Below are 26,557 nucleotides of genomic sequence, written 5' to 3'. Positions count from 1 at the left end.
CAGTGGTTTTTTATGGGGGTGTTAACGTTTAAAATGATCATTCAAATAAATGTTATTTGCAGAACAAAACCCCAATTTGCATGTATATGCCATCGTTTCATTGGTTCATAATTGTGCTGAATGTAACAAAAGTTTATTATACAATTGTTATTGCAATGCTAAATAAATATTAAAACATAACAATTGCTTATCCGTATGTCGCGTTAAAATAATAAAATCAAAAACATACAAAGTGAACTCTCTCAGCTTCACCCTAAAATACTTGTATAAAATGTGTGACGTAAACCACGTCTCCATTGGAAACGTATGATTCACTAGTATACTTGTATATAATAATAGTAAATATGCGATAAGGCGAATTCCTCCTTCGAAAATTTTTGAATTTATAAAATAACATTGGATTTTTCATGTATGATGCTGATGATGTTCACCCTAAATAACTTTCCGAGGTATATTGCTACGATTAAGATGGCGCATGCCATATGAGCCAAGCGCAAACATATTGAACATTTGGCTGAAACAATTCATATTTGAGAAGATGCTTATATCCAAGTTTGAAGTAGACGTCCACTTTTTTTACTTCGCACTGGTTTGTATGTTTGTTCTGCTTGTTTTTGTACAATCGTTTGCACTTTAAACTAGACGAAAAACAGTCTAAAACAGGATATACGAGCTAACGTTAAGTTCATTGTTATTGAAAGTCACATGTTAGCCTGGCCAATCAATATTAAGCTCATTTACATGTGTCGTTATATGAAACGCTTGAATATGTAAAGAAATAGGGTAATAAGGCGGGATAGACACTTTTGGTATCACGAATGACGTCGGGCGTTTCATGTGCGGTAACTGTATAACTTGAAATCGCAGTTAATTTTGCCATCTGTCACGAAATATCGGCCTTTGAAATAGTCGTATCTTTTGTCGATTTTTGGTTATTATTAAAGAGTGATAATTAATGAATTAGTTGTTTACGTACAAAAACCAAGCCAACTGGGAACAACGCTATTCAATCAAGTGCATATGTGAACAACATGCGCTGTTTATCTATAATTACGTTTCGCATTAATTGCATATATCAAGAGTAATTTATCTAGCTAACTATACGAAAGGCACTAACCTACATGTCTTTATAGTAGCTAAATTGGCTTCTGTAAGCTAAACGAGTCCTCTAGACAAGAACAGAGATTAACGCGTTAAACCCACACGTGATTTTGTTCTATGTAGATAGCAGGATTTGTTTGTAAACATGTGGAGAATGAAATGTGCTTATGTGTAACTATGTTGTTAATCGTTTGCTCCATGTGGATAATTACGGTGAAAATGGTGCTTCTATGTATTAAATAAATTATAGTGTGTACGTTGTTCCTTTGCCACGATTTACGATATTGACAACTATATGTAAGATTATGGATAGTGAAAGTATCTGCTGTGTAATCATTGAATAAAAACAATCAATATATTTAACCAGTTGTTGCAAGTTACCAAACGAAAAATGATTAACTTTGAAGTCATTTTGGACCTGCGTGATAGCTGCTTACTGGTAACGGAACAAACCAAGAAGTCATAAAATAGAGTCAGCTATCAAACTGAACCGACAGTTATCAATTGAATTTACACATTCTGATATCAACAAATGTTAGTATTGTGCTTCAGTGTATAAACCTTCATATTCCATTTTTTAAGAAATAGTGACACAAACACATTTTACTTTTATCATGATAAATAAAAAAACATACCTGAGCATAATCTACTCCTTAACGAATGCATAACGATATCAACCCGACCGTCTTCCACTACTGGATGGTGTGAGCCCAATTAAATTTTGAGTTATATTGTGGTCATATTGCGATCGCGTTGTTTTAGACAGGTACATTGGAAAAAATCCCTTCAAATGCCAATTATGAAAGGGTCTTTTAAAACTTGCTGTACATATTTGTTATTTATAAAGTTAAAATACGAAATATAATACTGTCAAGTAATTCTTTTGGTTTTCGTAATTATTTTGGCTTAACGAAAGCGTAACTAGCTGTGTCACTATAAAGTATGCTTTGTAAAAACATCTTAGTTTTCATATCCATCGCTTATTTAGGACTGTGGGGTTGATGATTTGACATTTATTTGAAAACGACACTTCGAATATTCGAATAAAATGACTAGCTCATATATTATATAAACTAAATAAACAACTACACCATTTAATAATATATAATTCATATTTAATATTTAATAATGATAATTCGCATTGTGAAACATGAAGGAAAAAATATGGTCTCGTGATTGCATCGATATTATGTTACACTCAAAATTTGATTACACGTATATTTCTAAGGAAAATATGTACATCGCCAATATGGTTTTATACTCGCTCCAGTGTATTGAAACTCACGCCTACCCATATCCTGTGATTTAATATTATTGTTACCACAATTTCACTTGCGATTTACATTCCTCAATGTACATTCTATTGAAAGGAATATAAATCTATTTGCTTCGTGAGTTAAGATAAACCGTATATACGAGTGTATTGAAAATGTTTTAGCATCAATATCTTATCAATTTCTAAAGCTCTGTCATTTTGATTATAATATCCCTTTCTTTGCCTTTCTAACTTAGCTGTAGCCGTTATGAAGTTTCATTAAACATTGTATTTCCAAAATGCATATGTTATGGCAATTATTATCTTACGTTTATTCAAAATCAACTAGTAACATAACTTTCTTAGTTCCATAATGCTGACATTCAATTTCGTTTAATTATCAACCTTTAGAAATGAATGTTAAATAACATTAATGAAATATAATATCTCATAAAGTGAAGAGGTTACATTGATTCTTTATTATATCACAACACATATATTAAGCAACAATAAATTAGGCCACTGGCCATATTCCATAACTCGGAAATGTGATTAGACTCAAATAAAGCTCTTTTGCGCCGCTTCAGTTTTACAATTACAATTCCAATGCAATGCTATGCCAGAACGCGCGTTTCTGCATACTGAAAGTAAAGACATGGTGGAACGATTTTGCACTTCTTCCGTTGAATAAATGTAATAATCTCATTCAAAGTGTTGTAAAGTGTAGCATTTAAAGATATTTCGCAAAAACTATTATCTGAAACATGATGAAACATACTTTTTAAACAAATGCATTATTTGAATTGGTTGAAAGTCTTGCTCACCATTTTTAGTTATTTAACATGGCGCGGTATTTTGATAAATTGACACCAATCACGTCACATCGGTAGACACATGCTACCGTGTTTACACACTCTACGGTTATTAAATTCAACAATTATATATATATATATATATATATATATATATATATATATATATATATATATTTATATATATATATATATATATATATACTTATTTGAAGACTATTACCTGCTTTAAAATACATTACACGCTTTTAACATGTATCACTTTGTTTGCAACATTTACCGGTAATATTACGTATTAATAACAATACATTTCTTTTTAAATACGATAAAAAATATGTTTATAATTAGATGGAATGATCTTAACAAAATACAAAAGAACCAAGTCGGTTACGTGATACGTAGAAGCTCATGATATAATATATACTATACATGCACTAGTATTACTACTAGTATATTTATGCTAAGCAAATGAATAAATGTCAGACAAATGCTGGTTTGATGCATTATTTAACGTCATGCTTGAGTCGCATGCAAACGTTCGAAACAGTTTTTTAAAATAAATTATATATATTGGAGAAGAAATTTGTAAGAAATATGCGATTGTAACTAACCCATTTATATATCAATATATCAACACACGAAATAAAATTACTATACGTCTAAATATATATTAAAATATACATTATCTATTTGTTGATTTTCTCGGGTTAATGCCTACGCCTACGCTCATTGATTATAAAGTTACCGTGCGCTATAAACTTAAGAATGGTTAACACAGAAATGATCTAGGACAGAAGTTAGTTAAACACGTACAAAACGATTTGATACAATAACATATTAAATAAAAGATCCATTAAAATAATTAATACTAGATTTGTTATTTACTTAAAGAAAAAGAAATGCAAATGTGCATTACTTAACTGTTTATTTTTATTTTTGTTCAACAATACAATTTAATAATACACGTGAGCTCATAGTGCAAAGCACGGGCTAATTTAAGTGAGACCCTCTTTCAACATTGTCACTGCCGTTCGCACCCTGAACATAAAATACATAAGTAGTAATTTTATTCTCCGAATGCACATGATATTGTCTTATGTGATTAATTAATGTAAAAACGTGTATAATTGTATTCAGTTGAAGAGTGTAGTTTTATGTACAAGAATAAAAAATGTTGTATCAATAAAATTCTTGTCCGACTCAAACATTTTAAAAATTTGCATTCAAGAAACACAAACTAAGGGACTACAAGGTAACAGGTCTTAATTGACACACATATGTCTAACGAATGACATCGAGTCATTTATGCGCAGTTAATGTTTAACTTGAATACACAGTTAATATTTCGATCTGCCAACACAATATAGACCACTTGCAAATGTAGAATTAGAAAATAAAAATATGTAAAAAGCCGTTGGCAATAAATTAATTATTTCAAAGCTGATCATTTCACACCTCAAGTAAAAATCGATCTAAATGAAACAGTGATAATAAATAATACTATTTAATACGTTTTGTTACGTACAAACCATACGCAAACAAAGATCATGTTAACAAATTCGGGCTTTAATTATTAAGTTTAAATAAGGTTTCGTATTTCCAGGCTGTTAAGTAATTGATCTAGTTTACTATGACGAATGCAGTTACATTCATGACTGTATAGTGTCTTGACTGGTTGTTGTGCTTAAGGCTTCTTTTAACCAAACAAACATAAAACTAAAATCATGAAACACTAGAGCATTTTAATATTAATGGAAAATCAATTGGCTACGCTTTGACAATTGAACGCAATACATGATGACGAAACAAGTCGAATGGTAAATGTTTTGAAATGAAACGGCCAGATGTTTTGATGTTTTGCTAAGTTTAAAGACGGAATTGTCCGTAATTTAAAAGTGAATGCCACTGTCTTTTATTTGATATATGTTGTCAAAATGTGTTTCAAGTGAAATGCTTTTAGTAATGGGGTTTATTACTAAAATAAGTGTGCGTCCATGTATTAAATAAATTACTTTGTGTACTTTGACATGCACAATGGTAATTATGTGTTATATTTGTAAATGTTGGTTACACTATGATATGTGCTAATACGTGCGTTGTTTTCATTAAATGAAATAAAACAATGCAATTATAAATATTATTCTAGAATACCAACCGACACACGAAAACTTATTTGCATAAAAAATCTTGTCCCAGTGTACACTCTCTACACAAGGTATCGATAATCATACATAATTCATTGAAAATAGCTTTTTATACAAAAATGTGTTTGGCTTAGGAAGTTAATAGCCATAACCATACTACACAGATTATAGATCACAGTGTGTACGACTGCAAATGATAAGACTGGTTACATAAATAGAATCCGATTAAACACATGTTTCATATAATAACAATTAATAAATAAGGAAACATACCCGCGCAGTATCTACTCCTTTATGAATACACATCGATCCAAACCGGGCTGTCAACATCGATTGAATGCAATTCGCAACCGGCGATAGTCGAGTTATACAGGTAATGTAATTGGATAGCGAATGGCTTTTGTTCTTAATATTTGAAATGTGCTTTTACATAATACAAATCATTGAGTCGGTTGAAACTGTCCGTACATATTTGCAAAGCAATTGTTCTTAACAAAGCCAATTCTTTGGAGTCGTTCTCTGGTATGCGGTAAATACAAAAGTTTAACTAAAGAGTAAATAGCTGTAGCCGTACTAAGTAGGCGTTTTACCATATCGCACCTTTCATAGCAAAGTTTAATGGAGTGTGATTACTTGATTTTAATTGATATCATGATATTCATGCTCCTATAGTTCCAAGTATATTTCTTTATAAAATACGTTATAGTTAATTATATGCAACAAAAAAAGTATTTCAATATTACTTGTACACCTCAAGAACGACTATTGAATTGTAACTATCCATATACGAAATACCAATCTACAGCTACAACAACTGAATGTTCATGACACAATTACATAATGAATACAGTTCTCCAAACATGTTAAAAACACTTAAACTGATATAGTAGACTGATTTTTTTTTAAACAATGGTTAGAAGTAAAAACATTCGGATAATGTGTTTTACTACAATAATCGAACTATGAACCTGTCCGTCAATGTCGCTTGCATTATGTGCAATTTTCGATTTCATCTTATTCTGTAACGTGTACACTTATCCAGTGTGTATCCATCAACATTCATTGTTGTGTTGTGCATTACCATATACAGACGCGAACATTTGTACGAATTCCAGTTGAAGATGTGTATACGAATGTGGCGAATCTTGTGCTATTCGACATGGCCGCAGATTGTGTTACATTAATATCGGTCATAATTATCAAGTTGGTTTACCTGTTGTGCGGGTTTTATATTTTTCAATAATACCGACACTTATTGACAAGATTAAGAGGACAACAAAAGTTTGCGATTAAATTGGAGAGTATTTCTATTCACGATTAACCAACGCTATACATTACGTTAAGGAAATCGTTAAATTAAACTTTATTGTGGTATGCGTTATAATAATGAATTTTAATTGCCATATATATGACAAGATATTTAAATGGACACAATCAATATTAATATTATATACAATGTATACGATATTTCTGTCATAAGATGTGTACTAAATTTGTTAGCTTAGATGCCTCCGAAACAAAATAAACAACACATATTTGTATTCTTAATGCACTTAAGACACAGTGTTGTTGTTTTTTTTAAAGCAATTGTATTATGCGAGTAATTTATTACTTTGTTTGAAACATTGTTCGTGAATATTTACAAATTCTATCATCATATCTGTTAATTATAAGATGGTATGATCTTAACGCAATAGTTTTTTGAACGCTAAAACTGTATATTACACGTGAGCTCACCATGCCAAGCACGGTATCATTTACTTTATACCCGCTTTCAGCAGCTTCACTTACATACTTTAATCAGTGATGTTCTCCTACGAATGCATTGGCATTTGTATTTGAAATTAAAATTTAGAAACATTTTCCATACCTGTGTTCAATTCTAGAGTGTAGTTCATAGACAATAATAATAACATTCATACCATATTTTAAAACAGAGTGTGCGCTTGTCAGAATTTAACTTTTGAACAAAGGATACATTAAAGAAAGCGAAATTTGTGTCCACAATGATCATCATGCGTGAATGTATGGTAGTCAATATTCGAATATAACTCACGTGAAGTGATAAAACAACAATTGAATTAAGCGTCGTTTGAACGAAAGTGAGTCTGACCAAACAAACAAAATACTATCACAACATACCAGAGATGTTCATGGAAAGTTGATAATGAAACAAAGAACGAAACTTGTATCGAGTTCGAAATAATGTTTTTCTGTTACGAAAAATGATACTTTATTTGTTGAAATATATGGCACAATATCAAGGTTTTCAAGATAGTATGTACACAACAACGTTAATTGATTGACACATAGCATACTGTTGCTTTAAAGGGCGTACTCATTTAATAAATATACAACTACACCAACTAAAACTACAACAATTACCAATCAATTCGTATGTATTCACATTATGTTTACATTTTAATCAGCCTGAACATTTTGCCATTTTCAAACATTTTATTGTGTGCCTACGAACGAGGTATATAACTTATCAAACAATTAAGAAATGTGAAGTTATCACAATTAACTTTTTCCTGACCTTTCAATACCGCTCTTATGTAAATGTGTACATTGTTAAAGTGTTTCCTGATGTAGAAAGGTCGAACAATTATAGTATTGTGCAGGACTTATGCTAATTATTTTACATCGAACTGTGTCGTTGTTTAAGTTTATTTCAAATTTCATGTTAATCTAGTGACATTGTCACGTAACATAGATAAAAATACACAGATTAGGGAGTGTTTAAGAACTTAATATAAACCCATGGCTACTCATGCGATGAATCAGGTGCTTTTCAACAAGACAGTCGCTTTAAAACATAAATACCAGCCATTTTAGCAAGGTGTGTTGATCTGTTATGTGAAACATGTTGAATCAGATTGACGAGATAACACGGAAAACTAAGTTTTAAAAATAAATCTGAAAGGACACATAACCATGATGAACCAATGAAATTACCTTAAGGTTGATATTAACGGGGCACTTTAAAGCGGTATGCGTAACTACATTGAAGTGTAATTGCCATAAACATACATACACATTTACATCGACAATCGTATTATCGTTATGTTGTGTTCCTGTAAGAGAAACACGGGGTCCATTAGGGAGTTGGCCTTAATACTAATCGAGCATTTTATAAGTGTGTAGATATACACATCACAGTAAGTAGTACACGTGATGCCCAAGACTTGCAGTTTGCCACAATCTAACAAGCGTTACCTTCAAGACAGGGGTAAATATCATGACATAGCCGTTTTGTTCGGATTGCCTAAAGTAGGGCACCTGAAACTAGTTTACTAGGAATAAACGTATCAAACAGCAAGATAAGCATTATTATAAATTTACCTACAATGACCTTTTTTCTATCCAGTAGTGTGGCATCATAGCATAACAGTAACATTGCATCTTCAATTAATGAATAATTAAACGTGTTTGAAATATCATTGAAGATGAACGTCCTGAACATATGCGCAGGTCGACTCTTTAAGGACACAACACATTTATGTTCATACATTTGGATCATACGACGCTGATAATTTGAGCAGAAACAAGCATTCCTTATAACTGATATATTTGTAATCAATGTTGAATATTTTCCTGAATATAGTTTACTCTATCAACCAGTCATTATATCAAATGTTATTTAAATTTACGATCACTAAGGTCTGTGATCTAACGCGCAAATAAGTTATTTTTCAAAAGATAATATCTTTAAAAAATAATAGCGGAATGACCTCAAATTATGCGCATGCAAATCTTAAAGTTGAATGCATTTAGGGTCGTATCATATTCGTATGAGCATGAGTATGGGTATTTCGTGCCATCTCGCGTGGAATGACGATAAACAATCTCACATAATTGTATATATAATTGCTGCAAATTATGTAATTTGTGACAATAAGTATTGGACCTCTCGCCTGGAAACGAAGAATGTGACCGAAGAAAAGAATGTTATTTAGAAGGCTGAAAAATAGCATCGGATAAATTTGTATCACACACCTAAACAAACGCAATAACATCCCCGTTCGAATAATATAACTCAACATACTACTGTCAATATACATGGAATAATGTGTACTGAAAGCAACTTCTCTCCACAATATGTCGCAACAAAGAACAGCTCTTTATCTTGTTACTCATGAAATCCGGGCCTTGGAATTCAAAACGAGCCATTGGAAAACATGGCATACATTCAAGTTAATTCAATAAACCGTCGTACATTTATTACTGTCCAAACCCATGACAAAATTATATAGATATATGTAAGCTTTTATAGCAGAGTAAATCTCAGTACACTAGGATACGTTTCGCCACAGAGGCACGATTTTGAACAACTCATTCCACAAGTTTAAACTTACAAAGTTCGTATCTGAATGTATACATTTTCATTAACAACCGGTACAAAAGATCTATTGGACAATGATCACATATGAAACATTGTTTAATTTACAACTTTTGAGAGCCATGTCTTAAGGGTCACATCTGCATTGAGTGTTATTAGATATCATATAGCTAAATATTGTAATACAGTTTATTAAAATAGTAATATTAACCTATTTTGGTCAATACAAAACTCCTTAGAAGAAAATGATACAATTGAAAATAAAAAATAAAAGTTGTGTAGAAAAATCATGTAAGCACTTATGATTTTTCTACACTATATACAACGCTTCCTCACGCTTTAATAAAATCCAAACTTGTTTCTTTGATTGAAAAAAACTTTTGCTAGAGGTAAACTTGTGCAGCACTAACTTTTCTTCTGGATAATGTGTTCGTTGAATTTAATGGTAAAATATTTAAACAAATTAACGTTATTGATTGCTGCTTCTTCCTGTATTTGCGCGATGATGATCTGAAATATTAACTTCATGACGCTATATTCTTAAATCGTTTTCTATGAAGAAGGATGTAGTTGACACTTGTTCGTAGTTTCATTTCATCGTTCCTCAAAAAGTTGTAACTCTGTTGCTCTGGTATCTTTCCTACCATTGAGTAATTAAATGGTAATTATATTGAATGCGTTTAAATTCCCTTTTATTATTGTTTTATTTGAGTTACAATGCAATGAGGTTAAATTTTATTTACACTTAAATGTATCATGAATATTGATGGGTCAAGTGTGAGGTTAAGTGCACTTTAACCGGTTTGAGCCCCAAATGCTTTGCATTGACCGTTCCAAGGCGATGACCCCAGCTTTATTCTTATATGTGTTTATGTTCTGTTGTATTATGCTGTTTTGTACTGCTTGGGCAATCGGTCACTTGCCTTAAATAAATGTCCAACTAGTTGTTTATAATAAGAATTAAATACTGCTCCAGCAACCGGAGTTTCACTTCTTTATATTAAGACATTTATTATAATAATCAAACAGCTAATTGATACAGCTGATTACACATCACGCATTTATTTGTGAGATAATTCTCTATGAAGCAGATTCTCAGCATTTTCTTTTGAATAAATGACATTTAACGAAATATATTAAGTTATTAATACGAGAACAATTAACTACCTTGAAGTCATGTAGTTCCTGCATATGACACTTATAGGTGAACCTTTGTTATAAAACTATGTTACACATATATATAAGTTACAGTCTAGACACATATTAGGATGGGAAGACAGGCAAATAAACGTATAGAAATTGTTAGGAAAACTGATTCTTATATACCCCCAAACATTAACTCAGAGAAAGGTCATAATTTTGATTCTTAATATGGTTAATTCTTATTCTTATCATGATGGTAGTGAAAATAATAATGCAAAACGATACTTGAATTTAAATCAGTCATTGCCCAAACTACATTTGTGTGAGCAAATACAGAGTGCTCTAAACCAAGGTAAGAATTTTTTTTTCATTGTATCTGCCAGTCAGATCAGACCATAACCGTGGAACTAGCTTTAGCTATGCATTGTTTAGTATCACACACAAATGTTCACGTGATGAAATGATAAAAATGGTGTAAACACTACTTTAGGGAAGTAAGGTTTACTTGATTCATTAAAGAACACATACATCAACAGGGAAATTATGTATTTTGAAAATGATTTTCAAATTCTTTAAAACAAAGGTTTTAGTGTTTTGTTTGAAACATTTCAAAAGATAGAGATCTTAGCACGCAGACTGAACAATTCTATCTGAAATAGAATGCAACATGAATCCAAAACCTGCCGTACCCTGCAATGACATCAGCGAAATCTACAATCTGATATGTATGCTACACAACACACGACGTGTTCATTAGCCTATAAAATAGCTTTGACATAACAACAAGGCTTTAAAGTATGCACAAAGTTAGTACCCTATTTGTAAAACCTTGATCGAGTAAAGACTGTGCATTATATACATTCTTACTTGTGCCAATACAGCGCTATTGATCAGGAACTTGTCAATGAGGAAGTGCACGCTTCAAACAGTTTAAAAAAGAGTAATGCATATTTGTAAAGAAGAATTATAACTGTTTGCGCAAAAAAGTGGGCTAAGGCATAGCATATAACTTATCACTATTACTTTTGGTTTGAAAGAATGCAAAACTTGGTGTTTAATTGGTTTAATACTTAAAGCTACACACTTTGAAATGAAGTACATGTTATTCAATACATATAGATGCAATTTGAAAGTGTGCACAATTGTCATTAAATCTATAGCCTAGTTAGAAAGTATTTTTGTTTTAATTTTAAAACCGAAAGTAGGATTTCTATACGTTTAATTAATACGTCCATTTCGACAAACGCGATTATTTTATAAGTTTTTAAGCGCAAAAAGACGGATTTCTAAATTGTATCCACCAGTTTTATTTTAATTGGCATAGATAAAATTACATTTATAGCCTAGTAAGCAAGTAATTTATTTATTGTTTTTTAAATTTAAAACCGAAAGTAGGATTTCTATACAGTATACTTCCATTTCGACAAACACGATTATTTTTAAATATTAAAATGCAAAAAGACGGATTTCTACCTTGTAACCACCAGATATATTCTTATTGTCATGGATAAAATTTAATCTATAGCCTAGATAACAAGTAATGTATTATTTTTCAAACGGTACCGCTTTTAAGACCGAAAGTAGGATTTCTAGACGTATACGTCCGTTTCGACAAACGCGAAGTTATTTAAGATTTAAAACGCAAAAAGACGGATATCTACCTTGTAACCACCAGATATATTCTTATTGTCATAGATACAATTTAATTTATAGCCTAGTTAGCAAAAAATGTATTATTTTTCAAACGATACCGCTTTTAAAACCGAAAGTAGAATTTCTAGACGTATACGTCCGTTTCGACAAACGCGAAATTATTTTAGATTTAAAGCGAAAAAAGACGGATATCTACCTTGTAACCGCCAGATATATTCTAATTGGCATAGATAAAATATGTTTCTTATTTATACTTAAATTAACTTATTTCAAGGTGTGTGGCTTTAATGTTTCAATTATCAAGTATACGTGATTGTAAAAAAATGTTGCAATGTCGTGCTAAAAAGGCGCATTCGTGTAAAGAATTCGTTATATATATCGATATCGGCATTACCTGTTGCCAAATGATTACATTTTTAGATGGCATAAGCTATTAATATACATTTGTTGGTTCCCTTGTTATTCTCAACTTAATCGCACATCGTTAATTCGATTAAATACTACACATTGTTTCTGAGGAGGAAGACGCAGTTTTTATAACCTATTGAAAAGAAAAAAATGCTGGGATACTAAATGTACCGAAACAGAAAAAAATGTTAATAAATCGTTAAATCTCTATAAACAGCTTTTAACCGCTGCCTCCATGGTGTTTAAACTTATTTGTCAAAATACTCATGCTACCTGGGAAGCTTTCGAGTCTCGCTTCCTTGTTTAAAGGCTGATGAAGATCCACGAAATTATTTAAGATGTGTTACGCCGAATATCAAATCATACGCTAAATGTATTCAACGTCTAAGTATGTTTACGATTTAATGTGCGTTTTTAAGTCAAAAGGTTCGGCATTAAGAGAACTTTAAATAATTATATAATCAACAACAAGTACTCAATGTGTTTAATATATATTTCATATATTCAAACGCAAAGACATCTCCAGGTTAAACCTATCATTTTCAATAATTTATAATGACAAGGACAGTTTTGCAAATATTTTATAGCTGTTTGTAATTGCGGCGCAATGAAACTTTGTCTGAATTTAGCATACGAATATATCTAGATTCCTGCCTGCATTTAAGTTCACAACATGTAGTCATGTAACTGTGTCTTTTTTTGTTCATTTAGGCTGCATTCTTTACATTGTAAATGAGCGATAGCGTGTTATATAGAGAAACCCCATATCTATTGAGAACATTAAAACCTTTAAAAGGAATCCGTAGTAATCCGAATGGCGTATAGTAAGTTTTTATATAAAACATAAGTTTTGTTGTAACAATAACTCGCGACAATTTTTTTCAGAGTATACATATCTTCAATTGCATTATCTTATTTTACCTTCAAACACGATTACAGAATTTGAATTGTTTTCATTGGTTCTTGTGTGCACAACTACATGTTGGCTTGTAACCTATGATAAGTCCTTTGTTTTAGTGCAATATTATGTTTTGCCATTATGTTGATCTAAACATACATGCTTGATTTATCAGTTAACATTCAGTCGAACAATGTCTGGTACTTCTGCAATGAACTTATTCAGGGAAAGGATTTAATTATGACATAAGGTAATATGTAGGTTTCTTACATTTGAAATGTGACTTTGTAGTTTTTCCTAAGGAACACGTTCGTATATGTGACACTCTGTCTCATCATGATTTTCACTTCTGACAAGTGTTCAGAAAATCAATGAAGCTGAATAAATTTATGTTCTGATAAATGTGCTGACCATTAACTTAAACTGTAAAATTGGCAATGAACATATGGACCAGGGCCCTCCTGTTTGTTTCATGGCATCGAACAATGATTGTCACTTCTTCCAAGCAATACATATACATCATTGATATGCACTGCTAAGCTCTAGACAATTTTTGAACAGTTATGTACTATTGATGTGGTAATTCAATGTGAATTTGAACACATACCTATTGACTTCGTTCTTGTGATTGGCATTTCGTGTCAAACAATTTGTTTTGCTGTCAAGTAACTTTAACAAATCTCAAAAATGTATAAGGGGTAGATTTTTAAAATTGGTCATGAAATGTGTTCATGCTGAATTGACCTTAGACTTTCACCCGACTAAATGGCGACTCGTTGGCCTATCACGATTATTAATTAATGCTGTACAATAAGTGTAAAGGTGGGATTTCAAATACATGTTTTTGTGACACGAATTTCGGACCTGAAGGGCTGGTTCGTGTGCACTGCATGCTGTCTACGCATTATGATCTCAATTTGGATGTTAATTTGCTATGAATGGCTCTTATTCTGACCTAGAGAGCAGGTTTATCAATGCGAAATACCATCAAAATTATTATATCTTTTAAAACTATGTGACAAACAAATATTTGTCTTATTTTTACGTTTGATATTGAATTATATTAATGTGATGTTCAGGGCATTATCATGAGGACTAATTTACCTTATTTGATATCTGATCTTGAATTATGACCTTGATCTTAGACCTAGTAAGTTTGGTTTTGATTATGACATCATGTCTGACCATGCACATAACAATTGCAAATTTATATAAACGAGTGACTTAGTTTTTAAGCCAAGTCGCCACGCGTCGAATAAGGCTCATATATCATTTAAATTTACGCCTTACGTGAACCCAAATTGAAACTCGGTCGATATAATATTATAACAAATATAATAACCAAATTAAATAAGAAATATACTAGTGTATAGTAAATTTAGTCTAGTGATTGACATGATGTGACCGAGTTTTAAAGTAAGCACATTGTTTTGACCGAGTTTCATGAAGAAATGTGGATAAATGGTGCATCTTGATGTTCATATGATATGTCTTTAATTTGTCCAAGCGTCTTACAACGCACAACCCAGTTTCAAACTCGATCGAGATATCACTTGTACAAATATTCCAGTATTGAAAGCTGTTTCTTTAAGTGTACTTTGTGACACGTGTTTTACCCCATGAAACCAGTTTCAAGCTGCTTTACAGCGAACAGAAAAAATGAATCTTTGAGACGACACACTTGCAAAATCGTTACAGAACTTGTTCGTATAAGACACATATATTATCATTGATGCAAAATTTAATATATATTACAGCGTGTTCGGTTTCCGTAACACATACATCTAAACAAAGTGATATACGAATTAAGAACCCGAATAAGAACATTTTTACAAAACATATCAGTGCAAATATATATTATGAAAAGGAAATTTGTACTTATAGAGCACGCTAAACAGGAAACGCAATTACCTTCTTTAACTTTACATTGTGCAATACTGATCGTCCACACTCAGTATTGTCTTCAAGGCCAATGTTAACAATCAATCTAGTTACCAAGGTGGAAAAGCGAGCCGTACAGTATTGGTATGGTATACTTTCTTAGTGGATAACCTTGTGTACAGCATTGCCTGATATCAAATTACGAACTGCGATTAGGTTTAACTTTAAGAGTTTACGCACGTCGCTGGTATTGTTAGAACAAGTGGTTTGCGTATGCAATGCAAACCGTTTTTGGGGTGTTGTGGGGTTAATATTACCTTTATGGTAATTTTCGTTCAGAGCCAGCTTATTTTATTCGATGCCACATTTCTTTAGGAAAAAAATAAATCATCGACGTATTAAAAAAATGCTTCGGATCTACTTTTTTTATTTATACATGTCAATTTTAAAGGGGCCTTTTCACAGATTTTGGCATTTTTTAACTTATTCATTAAATGCTTTATATCGATAAATGTAAACATTGGATCTTAAAAGCTCCAGTAAAAAATCAAGAATAAAATTAAAAAAAGGAAAAGAACATTGCCCGGACCAGGTTTCGAACCAGTGACCCCTAGAGTCCTGCCAGAGTACTGAAGTAAAAACGCTCTAGCCTACTGAGCTATTCCGCCGAGTACATACATGTGAAGTATTTTATACCTTATATAAGCAATCTTCGTAGTTTCACAAAATTTAACGACAAAAACAGAACTCTCCAAATTATTCAATCGTTTCGCGTTGCAACGCTTTATAATTTTTAGGTTTTAAAATCGTCAAAAGATGCATATAATGGCTATATTAGACCATGGTTAATGTTCAGTATTACTGTTTCCTCACAAATATCATAACTAAAACGAAAATTTGCGAATCTTAAACAACTTTTTTCAATTTTGTCAATTTACCAAAGCGTGAAAAGATCCCTTTAATAGGCAGACAATACATCATTCTGACCATTATTTCGATCTTTTAAATCTTGTTTTAACGGACGGACGTGGAGTCAGACGGACCGATGGTAAACTTGAAGTGCTCTATTGTGAAACACCCGTTACTATTCGTGAAACATACTTACGACATTTTGTTTTTAATTAAACACCACTTATTAAGGTCATACGAAAAGTTTATGTTCGGAACTAATTGCCAACTTTCTATATTAGCTTTTTATCAAAAGGTGCATATACAAATGTCTTTAAATCATTAGATTATTAATTATAATTCCTGTAAGGTGACCATAAATTGTATTGTCAGTATACACATATTCTAAAAACGCCATTGCACATGACAGTAGTTGTTTGTACCGTGGGATAAGCGGTCATTGGTTAATTAGTTCAGATATGAATATGGTCTATTGAATATATATTTCGCAAACAAATTGTTCACCGAGCTAGAATTGGCTCATCCTAGGTTTATGTCATGATTGGCAGTAATTGGTAATCGTGCGTTATTGTATGTTTGCAAGTTTGGAACGAATGATTTGCAACGCCTGCCAAAGATGTTAAAACATTCTACTATGTTTATAATAGGAATCAAAACAATTTTAGAAACAGATATGGATCTTTGAAACTCTATTTGCAACGAAAAGCGCTATGTGTGGAAATATTTTAAACAAACATGCAAATGAAACAAAAAAAGTCACAATAACGCAACATTCCTGTGTGATGTTTAAAAAAACTGTGTCTACACCACACAAGCGTTGATATTGGTGTTGGGTAGCGACTACGATAAAGGCACGTGTGATTTATGCAATTAATTATTGAAGGCATTGAACCTTACATGTACCAGTATTGTGCACTGCAAAATGTAAAATTTGCTGTAAAGTATGTTATTAAGTATACGTTATTAAAATATTGTGTACAACTTCTTCATGTAGTTTGTTCTGCATGGTCTTATTCAATTAGGAATAGAAAGCATGCTGACATATTTTAATAAAAAATAAAATATAAAATAATACATTTGTTTTTAAAGACCCGATTTTTGTATACACAATTTCCAGCACCAGAAATTCTTACTGGAATGGTCAGAAGTGTACAAGTATGCCATGATTCATTGAATGTTAACATGTTCAAATATATGTGTTTGTTTACAAAATCATGTTCAATGTTTTTTTAAATATTTAAGTTTAGTTAGGGATAATTTATGTATGCACGCATTACCTGGTCAAGATGTGTGCACACACAAGATTTTCCATAAATTAAAACGCAGTATCATACGAGGTAGTACTGAATTTACAAATGCCCTATCCGAACTTGTTTGTTTTATAGTATTAAACACGGTATCATTCACACACCTCATGAGCGATATGTTCACTTGTGATCTACATTTCTTGTGAAATTAACAATTCCTCTATTCTAGTTTAAATACAGCTTATAGCAAAATTGTCCTGAAATTTTAGTTATACATTAATGACCTAAATATCGCACTGTGAATTATATAGACGTGCTAAATAATGAATGTGTAACCAAAATATGACAATAAACATATCTATTAAATGCAAAATACTTCTTTATTATGTGTTTAACCTTTTACCTCTTACATACGTATTTGTACGCATCTGTAGTAAAAACAAGATGTGTTTGTGAAACACTATGTCCTCCCATAAATTTGACCTTTGACCTTGACGGATGACCTTGACCTTTCACCACTCACAATGTGGAGCTTTATGAGATGCACATGCATGCCAAATATCAAGTTGTTATCTTCAATAATGCAAAACAGCTACCATTTCCCTCATCTGTAAAAAGTGTAGTTCATTTCAGTGAACGTGTTTTGACACAAATATGATATAATATGTTAATATTAATATGTTAAACATAGTAATCTAGCCATGCTGTATCCAAATGATGTAGTAAACTAATGCCATGCTGCTTAAAAGCCGACACCTGCATTGTAGAGCTGCCAGTAAATCACTTGTATAATACAATTCAAGGTTTTTAATTACAAGCGTAAGCAATTTAAACAGTGAGCGAAAACCGGATTACACCAGATTAAGCTGCATAACTTAACTTCATTGTTATTTAAGTTCACAAACTAGCTGACCCAATCAATATAAAGCTTGCTTACACCTCGTATAACGTTGTAAGAATGGGTCGAGCTATCGGATAATAAGGCAGAATTGACCACATTTGAAGCATTTATGACGTCGGTTCCTTCGTACGCAGTCACTTTATAACTTGAACACAAACATAATGTTGTTGTCTGCCTTTTAAATATCAATCGGTTTCAAAAGTCGAATAAAGAAGAAGCGTGACAATGAAGTAATTATTTAAACCCTGATTATGTGTAACCTTTATATCGATGATAGCATACATCCGTAGACAACTGAAAGCGGCGCAATGCAATCAAACTGAATTTATTAATTATTAAATATATTAAGTACACCGCGTTTTAATTTCAATATGAGTAAAATCAAAGTGTCTAATTTGTTCGACATATGAAGAGTAGTTTATCAATCTTGCTTACTATAGGAATGCCACTAACCTACGTGTCTTTAAAGTCATAAAATGGCTTCTTTTAGGTAAAGAGTCCTGTTGACCAAATAGTCAAACCTTAAATCACAAAACACTGTCGTCATTGTAAGTAAATATAAATCGGCCCCGCTTTGAAAATGAAACAACATTTATGTACCTCCATTTATTCATTAAGGATTAGATTTAAAAAAAACAATCATATTCATATTTAAAAAAGATTCGTTAAAGAAAATGTTTAATTCTAAAATTAAAAGTTTTGAAATGACGGTAAGCAAATTGTATTTTGTGATATCAGTTAATGTTGATAACAAGATGACTTTGTAATGTGTGTTGTGAAAAGTATGTGCTCATATGTTACCTGCCATTTATAGGTGATGTTTAAAATGTGTCCCATATGATATGCCTGTAGTGCTGTTTATCATTATTATTATGTTTTAAGATTGTTATGTACCATTATAATGTTTTACTCAATTGACAACTGTATGTTAAATTATGACAAGTTAAATAATAACATAGCTCATTATGTGATAGTTTATAGACCTTCAACTAAAAACGAATTGTTTTACCGAAATAGTGTCACAATAAAATACATTTGCCCTATTATGATGATGATGGTTTGTATTGTTATTATTTATCATTTGTAATTTATTATTATTATTATTATTATTTAATTTTTACTATTATTATTGTTGTTTTTATTATTCAAGATAAATAAATAAAAACACACCTGAGCACATTTCGATATATACCCGACAACCACTATTGAATGAAGTGCGCCGAATTGAATGCCGAGTTAATTTGAAGCCGTGTAATAAGAGAACGCATGGTTTTAGAAATATATATTGGAAAAATGTCTTCAAATGATACGAATGATTTGCTCTTTTTAAACTTTCCGATCAAATGTATAAATCCTTTGTTCAAAACATATACTGTCAGATAAGTCTTTGGTATTCGATAATTATTTTGGCTTTAATGAAGCGGCACTAGCTGAAGCAGTATTCAACAGTAGTTTTCCCAATATCGCTTATATATGAGGTGAATGACTTGACATTCAATGTCATCATCATGTCATTTTCCTATGGTATCAAATATGAGTTTCAGTTGCAAAGGATACTATGAATTATACGCCAAAAACACTTTTTTTCAATATAGATTTTTTCATATCAAAGCTTATTGAGAAATCAATATCATATCAAATGACTTTCTCATATACTAAATAAACAACAATAATTGCAGCAACTCAATTTACAACAAAAGATTTAAAAGCACACTAACATAAAAAATAAAATACTCCAAACAAATGCAGACGAATACGTGTAATTATAGTGTAGACTCTAATTTTTTTATACTTTTGTTAAAAGTAATAGTATGCGGATTGGGTTCTAATTCAATATTAGAGTAGGTGAGTCTTGCTTAAAATATGCTTTCAAGAAACAGCATCCGGAAAAGGTTGTTAATTACTACAATATTAAGTTATTAACACTTGGAAGTTATCCGTCTTAAGTGTTTGCAATGTGTTTTTAACGTAATGACTATTGCATTTTATTAGTTAATGAATTTTTTTTAAATAAATATCAATGTAATATATTTTATACAGTTTCTATGTTTTTGTTTTTTTATGAATTCTAAACCGTCTAAAATACTTTCATTTTCAATATACAAAAATTGAATATGCGCCTTCGAATGGGACCTACAACTATTAATATGGTAATGTGAATTGTTTACAATACAATACTGATGTTTTATAAGTAATGAAAGTAAGGTCTTAATTTCATTCAAAAATGCTGCTAAAATTGTTTTAGTGACTGCATTACTTACGCTTATTATTGTTTTCGTCAAATTATTTCGTTTTGTTTTTATCTTTCATGTTAATCCAGTTACACTGCTTTTACATTTATAGACGCGTTAATCTTTAGGAATTGCTTTTAAAGCTGTGAATACCAATGGAGCGAATCGTGTGCTATTGAACATGAAAGTCGCTTTTGTAAAATAAAATCGGTCAATATCATCAAGGTCTATTTACCTGTTATGGAGAAATATTGATACAGATTGACAATATTATGTGGAAAGCTAAGTTAAATAGTAAATCGGGAAATACGCTTAACATAATTAACCAATCCAATACACGTTAAAGGAAATATTAACTCAACAGTTTAAAGCGGTATGTTTTATAACATTAAATTGAACTTGCCATGAAAGGGAGTGGGTTAAAATTTGACAATAATTCATCTAAATATAAAAACCCATGTAGATGATAATCATATCATACTTCTGACACATACACATTAAGTTCACAATCCCGATTACAAGAGTAAGCTTGTTTGCTTTTAATGTGCTAAAACAGATTAAATATAACTCAACTACCCGTTGTCATTTCTGATAACATGTTTACAATAGCCAGTGTATTGATACAGCGAAGCATATGTGATATATAGTCAGGAATGTATATCAAAGTCTCCATAATTTGTACAACATGATATACATTAAATATGCTTACTTATCTAAGCTCAGATGACGCCGTCGCTTTAAGGTAGCGCACCTATAATGATTTCCCGCGATTTATTTTACGATCATTGCCGATCTTCAATGATCGCTTATTTCCGAGAGATGCATTTTATTTTTTTCAAACTTCGAATTTTGATATATGTTTAACTTATTCATTTAGAATACATTATTTTCAATATAAATATTGACTTTGATCCAATTATCATCTGAAAAATACGATTTCGCGATTTCTTCAAAGATCGAGCGAGCCTTTTTACCTGTTTACTTATGGATATCTAATTTAAGGTTGCATTAATGTACAATTGTCGTGGCCGAGTGGTTAAGGCGATGGACTTGAAATCTTTTGGGATCTTCCCGCGCAGGTTCGATTCCTGCCGACATCGCATACTTTTTGCGACGCGTTTTATTTCTTTTTTAACGTAATTGGATTTAATATAGCACATAAGCTATGTTTATTGTTAAATATGTTGAAATTGTATGCACATTCTTCAATTTTAAAATTAAAACAACGTAATGGCTAAATTGATTAATTTACTGCTTAAAATACGAATGATGCATGTTGCATTTTTATTTTTATTTCAAAAAGTGAACGTTAAATCTGTCTATTTTTTTGGTATTGTTGCTGTATATAGTGTTTCTATAAAAACTAAGTTTAAAATATAACTAAAATGATACTATTTTGAATTTTATGACACTTTGTATTTAACCGACCCAATTTTTACTTGGCTGAAATCACTTACATTTCATGGCGCTATTCCATAGATTAAAATTTGAAAAAAATAAATGTCTGTAAAATAATACTTGTTTCATCTTGTTTAAACTTTAAACACCTTTACTGCATCTGTACACAAGAACTGCATGCCCATATTTGGACATTTGAATGAATTATGTAACTTTTATATAAACTGGACAAAAGCCGAGCGTGAGGGTGGTTTTGAAAAAATCGGTATATTTTTTAAAAAGCATGGAAAGCCTACCTACAAATTTGCATGTACTTCAGGGAAATGATGCTGATTAGGAAAATAATTAATTAAATTATATTTGGATATGTGCCCATTAGAGGTGCGCTACCTTAAACAAACGCCAACAAAGCTAACGGGCTTTCAAAATAGAAGCAGACTAGTTCATATGTTTTCATTTATGATCCGTCAATAAGCGTTGTACACAGGAGATATATGGAAATAAACTTGACAAATCAACGGATGAATGTTATCTCAAGATTTGTACGAATAATTCGCATAGTTAAACCTGAAAGAACAAATCTAACGAAACATGTTCAAAAGATGCATGTTCTCGTGATTTCATGAATATAATTATTATAAAGTTACACTCAAGGTTTGAGTACGCGTATATATCTAAGGAAATAATTTACATCGCCAATTGGCTATATACGTTACCAAAATTGCACTTGCAGTTAACATTCCTCCATGTACGTTGTATTGAAAGCCACCCAAAAGAAAGTCTACTATTTGTATTACGGCGCCCGAGTAAACGTCTCGATGACAACGACCAAATGTGTTTAACATTCAAAGAAGCCATGCCCATGTTTTATCGCTAAATGAAAAAAATCGATATGTATATCACGATATACTTAACGATATACTTAAGTGTACTAAAGCCATTGAAATACCGAATTGCAAGTGAAAATGACTTCTTAAACTCATTTATCTCTTTCAAGTAGTATAAGATTACTAAAGTGTAGGGATAAGATCATTAACATCAATAATTTGTTTTCTTCGTATGCTGTATAGCGGGACTCTACTGTTCATAAAATAATCATATGGATATGCGATGAATCTCTGCCAAATGAACATGACATTCATAATAACTGTATTGTGAAAATACGAGAAAACAATATTTTTCTTTTAAGTTGGAACTGTGTCTTTCAAATTTAAACATTATTTAGCATATCCACATTAAGGCACAGCTAGTGACTACTTATTTTAAATAAAGTTACGTGGTATCGCTTTGCGAGTCTCTAGTTATTATATTTTTTTAAATATGCCTAACCAAGTACAATCTTTTACGCGAATATATAAAACATACGGGGATCATTTTATGTTTTCCTTAGTCGACGACGTTACCCGTATTACTAACGTTAATTAACACACAAAAACAGAGCGCTAAAGCATTACAGTTATTTGCTTTTGTGTAAGCCTTATAACTCTTTGAACATGTAAACGAAAGTATCTTAATTTTTTGATTTTCAATTTATAGTGTCATTTAAAAACCGATATTATTATTATTAAATTGCTTACACTTCACTCATAAGGACTCTTCTTATCAAAAGAACATGATAACATATCGATTGAAATTGAAGCAGTAGTTAGATATGGAAAGATTTTCATTAATAACCCATTGTGTACCTCGGCCTTTGCGTTTCATATTTTTAAAACAATAACAAAATTTTAAACAAAAGATAAATTAAACCAACAAGAAGGTTTTCTTTACAAAAAATATCAAACTAACCACTCTCCAAGTTTACAAACTTTCTCGGTATAACTTTGTAAAAACATTATCTAAGTTGGTAATGTATTGAGACATGCTTTAGCATCAATATTTTAGATCACCACCAATATCTAGAGCTCTGATATTTCGGCTATAATACCCCCCTCTTCATCTTTCAAACCCCGCGGTCAACGTGATGAAGCTTCAGTAAATGCCTATGCTATGGTATTTATTTTTTGAACGTTTATTCAGAATCATTAAGGGACATAACTTACCAAGTTCTATAAATCTGACATTCGATGTCATTTAATTATGAACCTTTACAAATTTGTGTTAAATAACTTTCGTTAATTAAAATATCTCATTAAATCAAGATGATGTTACAGTGAAACTTTCCTATATCACAATACATCATTATATTAAGCATCTATAAAATAGGCAAATGAACACGTTCCATAAGTCGGAAATGCAATATGACTCAATCATCCCTTCTCCGCTTAGCATTACGGTTAAAACCCCAATGCGTTGCTTTGACTATTCAATGTCCATGATCCCAGTTGTAATCATTAATGTTTATAGTTGGTATTCTGTTATTAAAAAAGTGAATATAAATAATTATTTTTCTTCTGGTAGAATTTCTAATGTTTCACGGTTTGCTTGATTCATACATTTCTGTTACTGCTTTTGTTTTATTCACTTAAGAAACAATATGTGTTTTTTTTCATTAACTGCATTCTTCACACATCGTCAAAAACCTATTGACTATGTCCTCTGATATTATGTTTTTGGAACGACGAAACGAAAATAAACTATGCAAATCGAGTGATTCTTCAGTAAAGATATAAGTGCTTGATCATGCCCCTGTTCTTGGCGTTTCTTTCTGAAGATTTGTCGGATCTTCAGTGGGTCTGTAGACTTTTTATTTATGTCTAGATAATGATATATTCATTGCCTTGCATCATCTTTTACCGTTTCTATTGAATGAACATTAAGTTTCATTGACTATATTTCAATCGAGCAGATAGAAAACGCCAACATATTTATGTGACACTCATGGACCCTATTTTAAACATCTTTATGCATGTCATAAATACACTTTTAGCAATACTAATGACATAAACAATAAATATCTTACTTTGTGGAGTCTGACAAACACCTAGCAAATCATCGTGGTGCTGTATTTATTTTCACCATGTAATCTGAAAATGAAATAACGCTCATTGTATGTTTTAAGGAATGTATTGTTTACATTATTAAGGTCTTCCATTTTGATTAGTATTATTCGAATGCTAAGAAACAATTTACGCACAATCTGATTACAAACATATACATATTAAATTATTTTTACTGAACAGGTAATGTTGCTGGACTACTGCTTGAAGATAATGCTAACAGATGTAAAAAGAGCATTTAATTGATAACTGAATTCATATAACTTACTTGTATCGATTACACTAATGTGGCTACTTTGCATAAATGTTTTTATTGTTAAATATATAAAGACATAAATGCAAAGAGTCTAGATTTTAATTGTCTGGCATCTTTTTTGAACAAATCGCTCTACAAGCTAGTCTTTGGAAACTATATTACGTGGATCATTAATTTACAATGCCAGTTAGAATGGGTATAATACTATCCCAAGTATTGTGAAATCTTCTGTTGATATTACCAAAGTCTGTGGATATTTGATATGAACCAATTGACGTTAATGGATTCACCAGGGAGGGCACTGGAAGTTTTTAACTAGTGTAGAGTTTGGTATATAGATTTCAAACTTTATACTTGAACCATATAATAATTTGCGAATGGAGCAGAACTAAAAAATTAATGTAATTAGTCTAGTATAATTATTTATGTTTTATATGAAACAAATGCGTAGAAAATGTGTATTACGATCACATTCAAAACTACATTTGAATACTTTACTTCATTGAGCAAATGATAAATTAGCGCATTTCAAAGCCGTCAATGCGCTAAACGCGTCTTTTGTTCTCTATTAATAAGCAATCATCTTAAAATTAATACGTAATGTGTATTAAAAGGTTGTGTGTTCCACTTGATTCAGCGGGAGAACGAACGATTAGTGTTTGTTAATGACCTGTATATATAGTTGTATGCATTTCCTCACATTTCCTTAATAATATTACTGTTTTGTTATGCGTTAAAACGAATTAATTAGTGCTCTAGGCTGTAGACATGTGATACTGCATACATACAGGTTATCACTATTTTGAGTGATCTTGCCTTTGCCCACTTCATCATATTAATGTGATCGCTGTAACATGTAACTTAGTATGTGTCGAAAAAAGTTATGTATATTAAGTCGCCAAAAGTGCAATGTATTGGCAAATACTACATGTATAAAAAATCAAGACAAGCTAAGTGTTGCTATTTACACTGATGTTGTTTTTATTTGAGTTTCCTTTATACATGTAATCCAATGACAAAATAAATGCAACACATTGTT

General features: G+C 31.3%; 1 protein-coding gene and 1 non-coding gene across 2 annotated transcripts in view; both read left to right on the top strand.

The window, feature by feature from the left end:
• The window catches only part of LOC127843691 (metallophosphoesterase 1-like), a 220,691-nt gene that overhangs the window by 103,285 nt on the left and 90,849 nt on the right, over positions 1-26,557 (top strand). The gene's annotated exons all lie outside the window — the stretch shown is intronic.
• Trnas-uga (transfer RNA serine (anticodon UGA)) lies at positions 21,944-22,029 on the top strand. The gene has a single exon. It is a non-coding gene; the product is annotated as a tRNA-Ser (tRNA).

This window comes from Dreissena polymorpha, chromosome 9 (genome assembly GCF_020536995.1).
Source record: "Dreissena polymorpha isolate Duluth1 chromosome 9, UMN_Dpol_1.0, whole genome shotgun sequence".
NCBI lineage: Eukaryota > Metazoa > Mollusca > Bivalvia > Myida > Dreissenidae > Dreissena > Dreissena polymorpha.
The sequence above is the reverse complement of the archived record's forward strand: the minus strand, read 5'-3'. Positions and strand labels throughout refer to the sequence as shown.